Genomic DNA, 17241 nt, shown 5'->3' on the forward strand with positions numbered 1-17241 from the left:
CAGCCTTAATGCTCCCGCTCTGTGCACGAGGGACTGGAGCCCCCTTCTCCTGTCATTTGGGAGGACAGGGAGGTGGAGACGCAGAACCCGGACGGTGCTAGGGGAGCGGTGGTAGCCAGCAGGCTGCAGCCATGCCCGGGGACTCCTCAGCAGGGGCTCCGGCAGCTGCCCGGTGGCCAGGCCTGACGGCGGGAAGGGACGGCCATCTCCCCACCTGGTAGCCCGTGACTACCTCAGGTGTGAGCTATGCCTTCCTCACCACATGGGATTAAAAACCACCAGTCAGCCCCTCCTTCCCCTCCCGCCTATCCTCCCAGCGCCTCGAGATTTAAAAGCCCTGGGACGCCTTAAGACTCAAAATACTCTTCGGGGTCGTTTTATTTCATTTTTTTCCCTTCGCCTTCTGGCTTTGCAGGTAAAGTTCGATTGTGCCTTCAGCATTGCCCCCAAAGCGCTGCCCCTGACACACCGGTTCTCGCCCCGAGAGCCCCCGAGGCAGGACGCGCCGGCGAGGGGCCGGGCGCGCAGCAGCCGAGCTCCCTCAGCCCGGCCCGGGGGCGGAGCCGGCCGGCTTCCCCAGCCTCTTCCGCGGGGCGGGGGGCGCCGCCATCTCGACCAGAAAACTAGTCTAGAATTAAAAAAAAAAAAAAAGCTGAGGGCCTTAGTGAGCGGCCACAGGCCTCCCCACGCTGGGCCGCCGAAGAGGGCCGCGGAGGGCAGCCCACGGGGAGGGGGCGGAGGGCCTGTGAGGGGCGGCCGTTCCCGCCACTGGGGCGGGGCGGGGGCCGCTGGGGCTCGCAGCCTCCGCCCGGCCTCAGGGGCACTGGTGGGGCGCCGGGGCTCCCCCGCCGGCTCGGGGGAACGTTTGTGGGGGCCATAGCCGGCTAAGCTGCCCGGAGGGCCGGGGGTCTGGAGGGAGAGCTGGGCCTCCTGCGTGTCCCCTTTGTGTGGAGCACGGCTGCGTGCGGGGAGCGGGCGGGGCCGAGAGGGGCGGGCGGGCATTTCCGCGCTACCTCGGCCCCCGGCAGCGTCGGGGCGGCTCGGCGGAGAGGGAACCCTGCCACTGGTGGCCAGCCGCGCTGGGGCGGGGAAGGTCCGGGAGCGCCGCGTCCATGGACTAGCCGAGGCAGTGGAGGGACTCCCGAGTACGCTGACCACCGCCGCCTCGCCCTCCTCCCAACTTGGTGAAACTTGGCGAGCAGGCTACTGCCCCGGTGAGTCCCTGCCCGACCCGCTGCCGGCCCGGGCGTCCTCCTCAGCCGCCCCGGGGGTCGCGCCGCCTCCCCGCCGCACGGAATGCCCTTTCTTCCCCCCTCCCCGTCTTTAAGCACCGGCATTTTGTGTCCCCCCCCTCCCGGAGCACGCCTCTCCCCAGCAACATCCCCTGGGGGCTGGCAGCCATTGAACCGGGCGGGGAGCAAGCGCTGCCCGGCTGCCCTCCCTCGGCAGGGGCGGGCAGCAGCCCTCAGACTTTCTAAGTTTCCCGAAAACGTGGGGCTATGGCGAGCCTCTGCCATTGTCCTTATCCATTAAAGGAAGCCGGAGAGACCGGGCGAGGCTTCCTCTGGGAGTTCACGCGAAGTTGTTTCGTTGAGTGAGGTGCTACAAGGGAGAAAAAACAATATTTTTTTTTTTTTTAGTAAAAAGGCCTTTTGGGGCTGTTGCAGCCGCAGGGCGGTGTTTGCCGGCTCTGTACTCCACCGTGTCACTGTCTGCCCTCAGCCCAGGCGTTGCTGTTGGCAGAAGTAATTGCTCCGTCTGTGCGAGGGCTGAGGCCTGTAACTCTTCTTTAATTGTAACTTTAATTACTTGTAACCTGCATTAGCGAGGGACCTCTCTGACACCCTTTCGGCTTCCTGCTGAAGTAGGCCCGTCTGTTTCACCTCAGGTGACGCCGTGCTTGGTGTCCGGGCCCCTTTGGGCTCCTGTGGGGTCCCAGGGAGGGTGTTTATCCGGGGTGGATAATTAACATATCACCAGTTCCCATTTGGCCATTTACCTTCTACCTGGTTGTCTTCATAGTTTCAGGTGAATGTTTTATTTCTGGTCTGTGACTGCTACAGAACGCTGCCGAGAAGCTGCTGCATAGAGACCCAATGAGGAGAGTTCAAGTAATATGTATTATGCACAGTTTATGCGGGGAAACCGTTTTCCCGTTGTAAACTTTTTCCCCTTTGTAAACTTTTATCTTTTTTAAGGATGGAATGGCCCTTGTGCATTTCTAGGGAGAAAGTTTAAGCTAAGCTAGAAAAGGCTTGGTATTATTCAGGACCCATGGCGTTACACCTGCCTAACTTCTGTACTGGCTTTTTTTTCTTTTTTTTGTGTAGAACAAACCAGAACTTTACGCTTTCAGAGTTATCTGCATAACATTGTTAAGCGTATGTCTGACTTAACCACCAAGTCTCCACTGAGTATGTGAGATACAGTTTTGAGCCTTTCTAAATAAAAAAAAAACCTGCTGTAAAAATAAGATACTTGTGTTGGGTTTTCCCTTCCTTAGTAAGTCTTCAAAGGTGGTGGTGGAGGGAAGATTTTTCCAGTACTGCTGCGCTGCTTTTTTTTTTTTTTTTTTTTTTTTTTTAATAGGGGCATAAAGCTTGTGACCCAGAGATCTGGATAAAATAGAAGGAAACCAGTTGCTAGAAAATGGAAGTACAGGGTATATGGTGTTCATATATGCTCAGTGGGATAGCTTTCTGTCTATTTCCATTTGTAAGTTAGACATCGTTATTCACGTGCTCTTATGACTTCCTGAGCCACTTCACACTTACAATAAAAGCGTAAAACTTTAAATGCTTGGGTGTGGATGTTTGAGATGCTACCAATATCTGCTGGACAGAGGAGAGTGTGGGGAGAGAAGGGATCAGGTGTGAATTCAAGTCTAGTCATCGATGTGAAGTCAGAATTAGCTGTAGGGGAAAATATTTTGCAGCTTTTGGTTTTTCAGTTGTTTATTTTAAGCAAATCCGGGACACCTGTGTTGTTGGAATGGTGTTCTTTATCCGCTGGCTAATGACACTGGAAGAAGGTACTTTTAAGGTGTGATGTATGTTCTTTTATCTCTGTTACTGTGGGATGGGGAGGGAAGAACATTGTGATATTGTCTGTCCTTAAAAGATTTTCATGTTCAAAATTACAGTGTCACCGAAACATCAGGTTTTGGAAATAGCTTCCCAAAAATTTGGAAATATATTTATAATAGTGTTGAAAAACAATGTGCAAGGAAGTTATGTGGTTGACAATTTTGCTTTATTTTGTTGATCTTTTTCATACATGGTCTTGCGAAAGGTGAGGTCTAGAACTAAATCAAAATCATGGAAAGTTGCTCTTCTCTGTCTGGTGTGCTCTGTATGACTTTTATTTATTGTAAGTTGATCCAGTTAGCTGCTTCTGTGTTGAAACATTATCTCCAGTCACCAGGTAAGAAGACCAAATCAGAAGAAACCTCATTTGAGTCTTATTCTTGTTTCTGGGCATAGGCTTCTCCTGACATTTAGTGCACTGTAGAATAATAAATCTTATGCTGATTTCCTGTTTAAAGCCTCTTTCCTCTTCTCCCTGCCCCCTTGCGGGGGGAAGGTGGTGGGGGGGAATGGGACGGGCACAGAAAAGCAAAAAAAATTATCTTCTGTTAGGAGCAACATCTGTGCAAGAGCCTTCATATAGGTAACATATCTGACAGGACTAAAATGGGGTATGTTCTGGGCTAGCTTTAGGCCTTGTAACACTGAATGAAAGGATCATAAAAAGCCCTTGCTCTGAGCCCTAAAATGCTATCTAAATGGGGCACTTTCTTCGGTGTTGAACTTCTTACTCTTACATGTAGCAAGAAAATTGTGTGTTACGAATTTGGTCATGTCCGGATGCAAATGTATTGATGATCTGAATGAGGAGGTTTAAATTGTAGGCTAACTTCTAATGAGTAACTGAGGAGTATGCTTTTTGATCCCTTATAGATTGTTTTGTCTTGAGGCTGACCTCTGATTTTTCTTAAAGGGCAGTTATATTTAGTTTATGAAGCTTTGGTGTGCGGCTGCCAGTTGGCCATTGCCTATAAATGGATGTTTGGAGGGTGTGAAAGTGGGGAAGGGGGATTTTTCTGCTGACAAACGCCTACAATTAATTTTCATAGTCTTCTATCAAGTTTCCCATTTTGTATTAGGTGTGTCACAGTTTGAGCACTGCTGAGCGTGAATAAATTAAATTCTTGTTCTAATCTCACTGTTTTAGATGAGAAGTCTCATTGAGGTGTGTGTGTGTGGGAAGCAGAGTTCACAGAGCTATTGTCAAAACTGTTCCTACAGGTCCTCCCTTTATGTCATTTTCTGCTTTTACAAAAAAAAAATTTCCACTTGGGTGGGGTATGGTAAAATATGTGGGTTTCAGACACCAGACAAAGGAGACATTTATGCCTCAATCACATGTGAATCAAGAATGTTTTTACTTGTGGGCTTTGTGCCATGCTGCTTTGCGCTGTGCCTTTCTGGGTCAAAACTTCCTGTTTCTGGTAGAACGGACTTATGTACTTTGGCAAAATCCATGAATGTGCTATGGTTCTCATGTTGCTTTAAGCTTAAATACCTCAGATAAAGTAAATCAAACTCTCAAACAAGAATTTTCTTTACTTCAGAATAAATGTTGCAGGCTAAGGGGGAATTAAGCAATGATCATTTTCCAGGTGGCTTCTGATTGTACGTCCAAGGGATGGTCATGTGTCTTCCTCATTAGTATTGCACAGTCCTAAAATCAATGGCTCTTCTAGAGCTGTAGTGTTGGTAGCTTTTGTGGGGGTCCTGGCACAGCCTTCCAGCCCTGAGCGCAGCCTGGGCAGGAAAAGGATCCTTCTCCTTGACCCTTTGGCTCATGCTCAGCTAAAAGCATCTGATAAAGGAAAGGTTAAGAACAATGTCAGAGATGATCAGAGCAAAGCTCATCAAGGTTAGATATGTGTGGGTTTTAAAGTTTAATAGTTTAGGTCACTGCAAAAAAGGCTGAGATCTGGTTTTAATCTAGCAATCAAAAGAAAAAAAAAAAGAGGTGGAACAAACTGAAGCGTCTAGGTTCAGATGACTTAGTTTTGAAAACAGCCACAATATAATTACTTAAATATAGTTGAACGTTTTGTATTTGGATTTTTTGCATTGTAAAACAGCTTCTCTTTATTCTGGATGACTGAACAAAACTTGTTTTCAGTATGGTCAGTGAGCTGAAAAGTGATCGTTGGGTAAATTCTTCTATTTTAGGCATCTCACTGTTGAGAATTACAGTACAGGATTTAACTTGCAGAGAATGATGATCCTCAAATATTGACAGGATAAGGGTTTGCAATGTTTGCAGTTGAAACCACTGACCTGAATGGCCAGGCTTTTGCTGACCTTCTTTACCAATCTGACACAAATCTTGGAATTGAAGCCCTTTGAGAGAGAAGTATCGTTCTGCTTGATTATTCACACTTGAATTCTGTTATCATTTATGCAAAAAACTTATAGCAAATAAAAATAAAATATGCTGACTGCACGAGGAACTTTATCCAAACCCAGGGCTCTTAGCAGAGTTTAAAAGCAAGTTTATTTTCCTTTCTGGTTCAAAGTGTGCATCAGCCCCCATTTGGAAGGGGGGAGCTAGCACTTGTTTTGCTTCAGTGTTTCCTGTCTCTCTCTTCCTTTTTGGGAGCAAAGCAACGGTGTTTTATCCCTTTTCTTGTAGTAAAACTCATAAATGATATGTGTAAGTGAATGACTTTCTGCTCTTATCAAGAGTGCCTGCTTATATGTGTTTCTTCTGAGAGCTGTTTTCTGTGTCCTTGTTTTTAGAAGTCTGTGCAAAAGCTGAAAATCTTAGGGCCGTCTTCATCCTTAATTTGAACCTGAACGTGAAAGGCAAGGATGTAACAAACATATGGCTTTGCTTCCTCTTGATCTTTGCAGTAAGTGTTATTGAATCTTGTCCTGGTGTTACAAAGGAGCTTTTCTGTTTTACACTCCCAGTCTAGAGAGCAGGCATTTATAAGAAATTGATAAAGGTCTTCCATGTGAAGACCTGTGCTGAAGCCCCACTGATGTAGTTGGGGCTCTGATAGAGTCAGGTACTTGCTGAGCTTGTGTGGGCATATGAGCGTTCGGCTTTTTTTTTTTTATGGGTTATTTTATTTTGGCTTTTTCATTCTGTTTCAGACAGGTTGCTAGGGTACAAAACCAAATTTGTTCATGTGGCCCAACAGCCCTTTCCAGAAATCTTTTTTCCTGTTTTAGACGTTTTTGTTTCCTGCTCAAAGACTAAATAATTGATACTTGAGTCTCTCTGGAAAGGTGTTTTCTCTAAATAATTGATGGACTTGGAGGGAACAAGGCAGCTTCCAGTTGCTGCAGTCGCAGCTACAGGAAGCAGAACGAAGCAGAGTATTCAGAGGCAGCTGAATGCTGTGAATTTTAATATCTCAAAGAAATCGTGATTTGTTCTGCTTGGTGAGAGCTGTCTACTCTTGCTTTGGGGTATAAGATCAGTGCTTAAACATGTACAGTGACATCTGGAAACTCCTGGAATAGCTGATAAAGGGAATAGCCTCAAGTGACTTGAATGGGAAGGAAGACACCCGAGATGTTGGACTTTGGAGTCTATGTGACAGCAGGCTTCCGACTACTGGGATATAGAGCTGATTCCATTGATGCATGTTTCTTTCCCCTCAACAATTTGTTATTAAATGGTGCTCAGGGAAGTACTTAATGTTGTGTGGAATATGAATGCAGTGGTATAGCTATATATAATAAAGGGTAAAAACAGCAAAGCTTTCTACCCTGCCCTGCGTCTTCAGTTAATTCTGTCTGCACGCCAAGCCAGTGGAGGAGGAAGGTTCATCTAAAAAGTTGTCTGACTTGAAACTAATAGATAGGCAATTAGTGAGATGACTCACAGAAGACAACAAAGTGCCTTTCTTTGCAAAGTGTACAGCGTGCTGAGGTTGCAAAGGGTATTTTAACAGAGTGGTCATAGCAGTTGTCTGCTTCTGCACAGCAGAAGGGAGTACTACTGGAAGACTTTGTCCAGCTGGGACAAGTGAGAAGGGAAGGTGGTGTTCAGCTCTCTTTCTCTGAGCTGTGCTGCTTGTGTAACCAGTCATGCTGTCAGCCTGTTAAGATGTCAGTTTCCTGTGTTCTCATATTTTATTTTATTTTTTCTCTGGAGGTATTTGTTTTTTTCCTTTTATTAAAGGCAGGGATTAGGAAGTGTTTGTGTCTAACCTCTGAACCTTCTGATTCTGCTGGTGCTTTTGCTGTTAGCTAGTGTAGACTGACATCTGTGTTGGAAGGAGCTCTGTCGGTGTCACTTCACAGCCTTTGCTGCCCTGATCTCTTAGTGACACGGTGTTGTTCTTGGCATACTCCTGAGAGGTGGAAAGCCTGTTTTTCCTCCTTCCCCTGAGGCGGATGCAGAGTCTTCCAGTGAGACAGTCGAGGGTTTCTCACGACCCGCCTGAGCACTGGCTTTGGGGGAAGGGCTGGAGCTGTTCAAGCATGAGCTTGGCGGCCTGGATCAGCTTTGGTTTCTGTCTCTTTTTATTCTTTTTTTTCTTGTGTTGCAGTAGTGTGTGCAGGGCGCTCTGCGAACCTACCTGCTGCGTCTCCTGAAGTGTTAGCTTATTTCTGTATCTTTGCGCTGGGACGTCTAGTCTGCTAAAGAGCTGGCAGTGGTTAGGATCGTGACGTATTTGGTGAATGTCATTTTGTCACATCTGTAATGTTTTCCAGTGTTGTGTTAGAGGTTTACCTGCTAGTTGGTTTTTGAGAGTTGCACAAGTGCATTTCTTTACCAAAAAATCAGTTGGTAGGAAGAATAATTACATGGTTGTTGAGCTGTCTTCGTGGCCACAAAGAGCTATTTTTCTCTTGTGACCTGTGAACTGGTGATTGTCCTGGTCAGCAGATAAAATAAGGTGGTTCTGAGTGTGTTGTGAATGCAACTGGTGCATGAGGTGGAGGGCTGCAAAAGAAAGCAAGCTTTGAAAGCATTGTCTCCAAACCCAACACACATTAGCACCCTGTCCCCCCAGTGAGTAATATCCTGTGGTGCTGGGAGAGTGCCTCATCTAGAATGAGTGTTCCTCTGCTGTTTGCAAGCAGGGGTCCTGTTATTTGGGGTGGGACGGGAGAAAAAATTGGGTTTGTTATGGATTCAGCTCTACATCATGTCTCCATGACAAGGAGACAGTGTTATTTAACCAGAACAGATGATAAATGTAACATGTATAGACAAATGCATTCATTTCTTAGCATGCTCATTGCCAGAGAACAGATGTCAGTGCTGGAATTCTTTAACAACTTAAGAGATACCGTGATCTGGTTTAAATTGTTAAAATACATATCTATTTTATTATACATAATATACATTTATATATTGTACGAACACATATATAGGACCGTTCACTGTAGAGGCTAAGAAATATGGTGTGAATGTGGACAGACTTCATGTTATACCAGAAGCAAGGAACGTTTTTAGGGAAAAAAAACAAAAACAAACCCCAAACAAACAAACAAAAAAGACAAAACCCAAAACAAATTATACGCTCATCATTTCTTTAGTGTAAATTACTATAATCAGTCTCTTCTTTTTTTCCTCTAGTGAAAAAAGGAAACAAAGGCATATCCTTTTTGACAGAAATGTAACTAGAAACTTGATCAAGTGGCATTCCTGGAAATGGAGGAAAGCCACAGTATGTCTAAAAGTTCAGAATGCTCTCTGAAGAAAGAGTGGATTTGTCAGCAAAGAAAGTTGGTGGCTTCCTGTCTTTTTTCCTCTAAGTTATGACTTATTTTGTGATATAAAGTGATGTTGCAAATGGGGGACCTGTTCTGTTCTTGAAGCATTTTGGTCTGCATGGAGGTATGGGGGGGAGCAGACAACATGTATGGAATAGGTTCTGTTACTGTTGGTTGACTAAATAGAAATAAAGTTATTCCCTGAACGCTAAATAGAAATAAAATTATTCCCCAAACTGGAAGTTCTGGCTCCTCAAAATATTTACTTTGTTAGGGTTCCAAAACCTTCTGTTGGAAGGAAAAAAAAAAAAAAGTCAAATTACATGCTTGCTTTAATTTGAGACCTTGAGTTTTGCCTTGCTACTGTTGATGTCACAGGGAGTGGGTATGTATCTGCTCTCATGAGAGGTAGTAGAAAGCAGCTGAGGAGTTTTGATCAGCTAAGATTATTCTGGCTACTTGTTCTAACAGGCTTTGCTCCCTAGAGTGAATAAACTCCTGGTCAGAATGACTGACACACTTCTATGTGTTTCACAATACCTGAACTTTCTGCAAAGTACAAGGAAAACATAGCTTGTGATTTGTTGTTTATTTTAAGTAAGTTAAACGCAGGCAAACTCTTATTCAGGTGAAATTGGTCAATAGCTTTTTTTTAAAGAAAATTTTCGTAGACGTGAAAGATTTTTCCAAACTTTCCCAAGATGTTAATGAGCTATCCATTGAACTGTAGTGACAATGTCTAGTGTTGGTTTCACTTATTCTGGTGTAGTCCGTCTGAGTTTTAACTTGCATGAGCATGGGTTATCCCATAGTACTTTGGAGGATGTGAAGTGAAGGCCCTATATCCTATGCTTCTGCTATTGCCTGCAATTCTTAAATAAATAAATAAAAATAAAGAGCCTGACAGCTTACAAAAAGGTCTTTCTCTCTTCTAGGGTCTTTCATTCTTATGCTCATGTTTGGAAAATTGCTGGTGTTTGAATTCAATTTACTTCTGACATTTCCTTTTCTTTCTGCTTCCTGCGCTCTCTCTTGCTCTGAGTCAGAATATGGAGTATACACTTTATTTGCAGTCAGCTGCTTTGAGCAGATTTCTCTTGAACTAGGTAAGAGTTCTGTGCCTTTTAGCTGGTGCCTTTCTCAAGCACTGTTGTATGTTGGAGCAGAAAGTCTCTATCTGTTCACTTATTACTTCAGTGAACCTGAGGTCAGTGGAGCAGAAGTAGTGTAAACCTAGTAAAATTCAGTCCATAGCTGAGTAGAGTTGTACCTCTCCTCAGTGTCAATAACTAAAAATATTTGCAGTTTGAATTTACATGGTCAATACTTGTGTTCTACAGTGTCATTTGTTTTTATTCTGATTAGTTTGTACAAATGAAAATTGGGAGGTTTTGGAGCTGCTTTTGTTTTTGTGGTGGTTTGGCTTTTTTTTTTTTTTAGCATTACTAGTAGCTTTTGTAACTAAGTAGGAATAAAGACTTTAACATGTGAAAGCAAGGCCAGCGAACTATATCTTTTGGTAGCTTGGTGTGAAGAACCGTGGAAAGTGGAATTGTTATAACAGCTAAGCTAGTGTCCTCTGTCACTGTTTTTTTAAATGCTGTGGGAGCAATCCTCAATTCTGCTTGTCTTTTCAAGTCTTCCTTTAGTGTATTTCTGTTAGTTTAAGAAATCAAATGGAGCTGAAAATATCCCATGAATGATAGGTTGAATTACAGTTGTGCAGCATTGAGCTTTTGTGCCAAAGTATTGGTGAAGTTAGTCAAGTGGGCGGTTCAGAAGAGGTAAAGAGTTGATGCTTCTTGATGCCCATGTAGATTATTTTTCAGAATTTAAGGTGTCTATATTCTGAATGTAGTCTAAGTTCAGAGTACTTTTACATGGTATTTCAGATGCAACTCATCCACGTGAAAGTAGTGGCTTGGCCAAAAGCACACACACAATTTCAGTGTGAGCTGTCTATAGAGCTTGAGTGGAGCTCCTCTGAATCGCTGCTTTCTTGTTTTGGGTTTGGGAGCACTGGTGTGTTTTCCTAAGTTACAATTTGTGCAGTGGTGAATAAAGCCTGGTCACTGAAACCTGAGAATCTTCCCATGTATAGGGGCTTGGATCTGCTCTGAGGGATTGTTTTGTAGAGTTTGTATTGGAGCAACTTGTGCTTGAAATATTCTTCAAATACTTTGAGGACTTTGAGTCTTCAGCATGCTACAGAAATAAGAACCCCAAAAGATGAAATCTTAAGAAATCTGTCTGGCTTTGGTCACATTTTCCATTGAGTTCAGAGATCTGTTATCTGCCATTATTTTTCTAGTAAAACAGGGATAACAATGGATTAGCAATATCTGTCTTGCATCATGAGTTGTTCAGGTTAAAAATACCCTTTTGTTGAATAATCCTCATGTTTTCTCTAAGAATGAGCAAATATTTCTCTGGTCTTATGGACTGCAGCAGAGGTAAATACACTATACTCGTATTCCTTAAGAGAAGCTTGTATTTGCTTTGTGAGGCTCCAGTCAGAGTTCCTTGGAGACAAAATTACAAAAATAAAGATGACACATGCTTGCAGGGAGTTCCTGAATCATCTGCAGGGCTACTATCTGTTTCCAGGAACAGAGTGGCCTGTAAGAGCTCCAAATCCTGTCAGTTTTCCTCGCCTTTGTGTTGCACCAGCTCAGTCCTTACACATGAAGATCTGATGCCCAGCACCCAGGTATTGTACTGAACATTTGAGACTCCCTCGGTGGTCACCTCCTCCCTGGGATGTGGAAAGAGCAATCCTCTCAGTTGCTCCATTTTCAGAACATCCTATGAAAAATCTCTGAACTGTCCCTGGTCAGGAATGAGTCTTACTTTCAACTTCACAAAAAAACCCTGTATTGATTTAGCACCTCCAAAGAATATGACAATTATTTTTAATGGCACTGTGTCTTAAATGAATGAACTAATGCTTTCTGATAGAGATTTGTTGTTGATGGAGTAATGGAATTAAGTAGTTGTATCAAAACAAATGATAGGCTAAAGTACACGTCTTGCTGTATTTTAAAAATTCTTCTTGTTCCTTAGTGCGTTGTTCTTTTGACTTTGTTGATTTGCTTTACCAGCTTCATATAGACTTGATGCTTCGTATAGATGAATGATGAGGGAACCGCCAACAGCTGACAAAATGAAATCTTTTTTTTCTTTGTTTTCTCTTCACTCAGTTCTGCCCCTGTTCCCCCGCTTAATCCATTGCAGTGTGTTAGCGTCGAGTGTGGTGTAGCCTGTGGTGCTGGTGTAGGCTGGCATTGTAGGGGTGCTGGGTTTCCATGAGCGCTCTCAGAAGCTAGCGCTGCTGCTGGCCTCCCATCCTTGTTCTCCTGCCACCTCCTGACTGCACCCACACTGGCATTTGTGTGAGCTCTGGGGAGGTAAATTGGAAGGCCTAAAACTGTTTTCTTCTTGGAGTGTGGTACAACATCACAGGATTGATCTGAAGATTTGCTGTGTGATTGTTTGCTCTGCTGAGTGGGATGATTAATGGTTGTGGATTTTAGGAGGGGGCAGGAAGGGGGATCAGGACTGCATCAGTGCTGGCTGAACCTGGAACTTCGTGTGACTTAGGTCTGCCGTGTAACATTAATGCCCCCTGAGAAGAAAATTTGTGACCTAGATCTAGAGACATGCATTAGTGCTCCAGTTGTTCTTCTAGATTTAACATCTTATCTGTGAGGATTTCCCTGCACATCCAAATTAGATTGTCTAACATACCGCAGCTTCTGTTTTATGAGTGTTAAAATCTATAGACTGAATATCACTGCTGTAGCGTTTTCAAGGTAAGAGTGGAATCTGTGGGTGAAGAAGTGCTTTGGAAATGGTAGTAGCCTCTTGATAAACAACTACATTTTTTTTCCCCTCACTAAAGCTGTAAATACCAAGATGAAATTATATGTTCTACCAAAGCAGCAGTGCTCTGTATTTAAGTTTTAGAAATTCCCGTTGTCATGAGTGGGTGATAACTGTCAGCTGACATAATGTGACTTGCTTTGTCTGAAACACAGTAGAGAAAGTTACTAGTCTATGCTGCCCACATACTACTTTAATCTTCTGAGTGTTTTGTAGTATTGCCTAACCATAGTTATGTAGCCTGTGATGTAAATTAAATGAAATACTGATGTAGCAGATTTCTAGACTGGTAACAGATGCCTCCTACGTTAGGAAACATAACTGCTTTTAGTATAAACACGGGAAAGGTAGCTGTGTGGCCTTGAGTGGATTGCTTGGTCTCTTTATTTGTAAGGTTAGGGTAAAAAGTCAGACATACTTACACGTTAGATTTATTATGTCAGAATGTCACTACCATAGCAGTAGTGATATACTCCATATGGTGTTTAGTGGTCTGTCAAGAAGAGACGAAAAACTGATGAGGATAAGCTTAGAGAGTAAGTCAAATCTGCTCTTAGTATAGGCAGATGTTTCAGAAGGCAACATCTGTCTGGGGAGCCCTGTGCTGTTACAGGACGGCTTCTTGCAACAAGGAACCAGTACTGCCTGTCACTCAACAGCATATAAAAAAGCATTTTGCCTTTTCATTCTGTGAAAATACTGTGATTGGTATTGATTGGGGCATCTTGCCAGTTGTACAGGGAAGTGGGGAGAAATGTCTTACAAGCTGGTTGTCAAAACAATGAGGTGGGTGGGGAATGGTGTTTATCAGTAAGGGTACTTCTGATGCTCTTATTCCTGTGAATGTTTGGACTGAACTGAAGTTTGGACTTGAACAGTAGGATGGATATAAGTCCCAATACCAAGGGAGGGCAACCTAACAAAAACTAAGATTTCAGACTATGTTTGTGGCTTTGGTCCTGAAAAGTTAGGCTTGCCTTTCTGCCTCAGATTATATTTTAAGCCGCCTTGTCTAGTAGAAGCCCATTTTTATGGAATTTAATGATGTGCTAGCTAAATGCCACTTGCTGCCTCCTCTTTTGTAGTGGTAGCAGCAGCAAAAGCAGTGTTTCTTATTACTAGTATGTGCATCAGTTGCCGCTCCTGTCTTTTGCCAGGATCCTAATTTTCGCAGGGAGGGAGGCAGAATGGTGATGGAATCCTCTGTGTACCTGTATCCAGAGAATGTTTGCACTGGCAGCCAGTGTATTGCTGTAATACAGGCTTACACTGATGCAAATGGAGTCTTGAACTCTGCTCAGACTAGTAGAGTTCCTTTGTTGTCTCCTAGTGTCCCCTCTTTTCTGTCTGTTCCCTAGACCCATCAGAGTTACTGACTTGGACAAGTGTATGACTATTGACTGTTGAAATATAAATTGCCATTTGGAACTAGAGACTGAAATGAAGAAGTTGGGAAAACCAAGCATTTGTTCCTTCTCTTGTATTCTCTCAGCTGCAGGCTTAGAAAAGCATGTCAGGAGAGTGGTGTTTCAACAGGTTTTCTTTACTGTGTCTCATCGTAGTAACATTCCTGAATGTTGTCTGTGAAGCTGGATGGGTTGAAAAGGTCAGTAAGTAAAGCTGAACCAGAGCAAGAGGAAGCAAAACTGTCTACATCTTAGGAACGTACATTGCAAAACTCAGCTTACGTATATGACTGAGTCACATCTAGGAAAGTCCTTTTCAGTCACTGCCTGTACTGCCATAAAGTACAATTTTCTCTGTTTTAATAAAGATTAATTGCTTTTGATATAAATGAGCATTTTTGATATAAATGTGAGCATTAGAACCTAGTCGTAAGACAAGGTGTTGGAAGGCAAAAAGCCCTTGTTTTCAATATTTGGTTAAAAATGTATGGAAATCAGCATCTGAACTGTGGAAATATACTCAGGTGTTAGTGGTGAATGTTCACCACTTTTTTTGCAGGTATTGTTTCTGTAAGAATGTGCAATATGTCCTTTAATCATTTTCTAGACTCTCATTTCTCTGAAGCCAGCTAAGTACTTCATTCTGTGTGTTCAGTCCCTTTACTGGGGCTATTGAGGAAAAAAAAAAGTTTTAGTTCTGACTTAACTTGGTTGTACTCCATTTGTCCTTCTTTTTAGTGATTTTTCTGTTGCTAATGTGTCTGTCCAGGTGCATGAATCTAGAGTCACCTGTGGGTAATGTGTTTTTAAGCAACCTGCGTAAGTAGCGTATGCGTGAAGGCTACTTAGGTGATGTCAGGCTTTATTATATACAAATTAATCTACTTCATGTCAAGTGGATCAGTATGACTTGTGTGATACCTACCAACTTTCAGTAGGATCTGAAAACTCCTCTTATGCGCATGCAAGCCACCTTAGCTTGAAAAAAGCAGAAATTATTCTCTGTCTGCAAATCTTGCGATCTTATAGATTCATAGAATGGTTTGGGTTGGAAGAGACCCTAAAGATCACCTACTTCCAACCCCCCTGCCCTGAGCAGGGACACCTCCCACTAGACCAGGTTGTTCCAAGCCCCATCCAGCCTGGTCTTGAACACTTCCGGGGATGGGGCATCCACAGCTTCTCTGGGCAACCTGTGCCAGTGTCTCACCACCCTCACAGTAAAGAATTTCTTTGTCATATCTAATCTAAATCTACCCTCTTTCAGTTTCTAAACCGTTACCCCTCATCCTATTGCTACACTTCCTGATAAAGAGTCCCTCTCCATCTTTCCTGTAGGCCCCCTTTAGGTACTGGAAGGCTGCTATAAGGTTTCCCTGGAACCTTCTCTTCTCCAGGCTGAACAACCCCAACTCTCTCAGCCCGTCCTCGTAGCAGAGGCGCTCCAGACCTCTGATCATCTTTGTGGTCCTCCTCTTGACTCACTCTGACAGGTCCATGTCCTTCTTATGTTGGGGGCTTCAGAGCTGGACGCAGTACTCCAGGTGGGGTCTCACCAGAGCAGAGTAAAGGGGTAGAATCACCTTCATAGAATCATAGGGTTGGAAGGGACCTCTGGAGATCATCTAGTCCAACCCCCCTGCCAGAGCAGGGTCACCTTAGAGCAGGTTGCACAGGAACATGTCCAGGCGGGTTTTGAATGTCTCCAGAGTTGGAGACTCCACCACCTCTCTGGGCAGCCTGTGCCAGTGCTCTGCCACCCTCAAAGTAAAGAAGTTCCTCCTCATGTTTAAGTGTAACTTCCTATGCTCAAGTTTGTATCTATTACCTCTTGTCCTGTCGCTGGGCACCACTGAAAAGAGCCTGGCCCCATCCTCCTGACACCCATCCTTTAAGTATTCATAAGTATTTATAAAGTATTCATATTTCCTCGACCTGCTGGTCATGCTTCTTTTGATGCCCAGGATACAATTGGCTTTCTAGGCTGCAAGCACACATTGCTGACTCATGTTGAGCTTCTCATGAACCACCACCCCCAAGTCCTCCTCAGGTCTGCTCTCAATCCATTCCCTACCTAGTCTGTAGTTGTGCTTGGGATTGTCCTAACCCATTTGCAGGACCTTGCATTTGGCCTTGTTGAACTTCATGAAGTTTGCACGGGCCCACCTCTCAAGCCTGTCCAGGTCCCTCTGGATTGTATCCCTTCCCTCCAGCATGTCAGCTGCATCACACAGCTTGGTGTCATTGGCAGACTTGCTGAGGGTGCACTCAGTCCCATTGTCCATGTCTCCAACAAAGATGTCAAACAGCACTGGTCCCAGTACTGACCCCTGAGGAACTCCACTCATCACTGGTCTCCACTTGGACATCGAGCTGTTGACTGCAGCTCTTTGAGTGCTAGCATCCAGCCAATTCCTTATCCACCAAGTGGTCCATCTCTCAAATCCATGTCTCACTGTGGGACAGTGTCAAATACTTTGCACAAGTCCAGGTAGATGACATCAGTTGCTTTTCCCTTATCCACCAACACTGTAACCCCATCATAGAAGGCCACCAGATTTGTCAGACACAATTTGCCTTTAGTGGAGCCATGTTGACTGTCATCGATCACCTCCTTATTTTCCATGTACCTTAGCAGAGTTTCCAGGAGGATCTGCTCCATGATCTTGCTGGGCACAGAGGTGAGATTGACTGGCCTGTAGTTCCCCAGGTCTTCCTTTTTTTCTCTTTTTGAAAACGAGGGTATTATTTCCCCTTTTCCAGTCAGCAGGAACTTTACTAGACTGCCATTACTTCTCAAATGTGATGGATGAAGTTGCTAAGCCACTATCCACCAGTTTCCTTGGGACTCACAGGTGCATCTCATCAGGTGCCATGGATTTGTGTGCCTTCAGGTTCCTTAAATTATCTTGAACTTGGTCTTCTCCTACAGTGGGCAGTTTTTCATTCTCCCAGTCCCTGCCTTTGCCTTCTGTGACTTGGGCAGTGTGGCTTGCTTTGTTGTGCTAAGTCATGTGATTTTCCAATTGTTTTTTTCCATAACTACTTAAAGCTATGGAGTATTCTACCAAAATACACCCTCCTTATATTTGTTACATGGTCTCCGTATTTCTGAAAACTATTTCTGTTTGGTTGGGGAGTAAAGAAACTTCCTGTGGGGCGCTGAGGAGGGACAGGGGATGTGTCTGGATCAAGAA

General features: G+C 44.0%; 1 protein-coding gene across 1 annotated transcript in view; it reads left to right on the forward strand.

Annotated features, from left to right (window-relative positions):
* Positions 1-854: 854 nt before the first annotated feature.
* TSPAN14 (tetraspanin 14) overlaps positions 855-17241 on the forward strand; it is a 43043-nt gene continuing 26656 nt past the window's right edge. Inside the window, exon 1 of the mRNA XM_063338536.1 lies at positions 855-1214. The gene's annotated coding sequence lies outside the window, so the exon portion shown is untranslated. The remainder of the gene's footprint in view (positions 1215-17241) is intronic.

This window comes from Chroicocephalus ridibundus, chromosome 6 (genome assembly GCF_963924245.1).
Source record: "Chroicocephalus ridibundus chromosome 6, bChrRid1.1, whole genome shotgun sequence".
Classification (NCBI taxonomy): domain Eukaryota; kingdom Metazoa; phylum Chordata; class Aves; order Charadriiformes; family Laridae; genus Chroicocephalus; species Chroicocephalus ridibundus.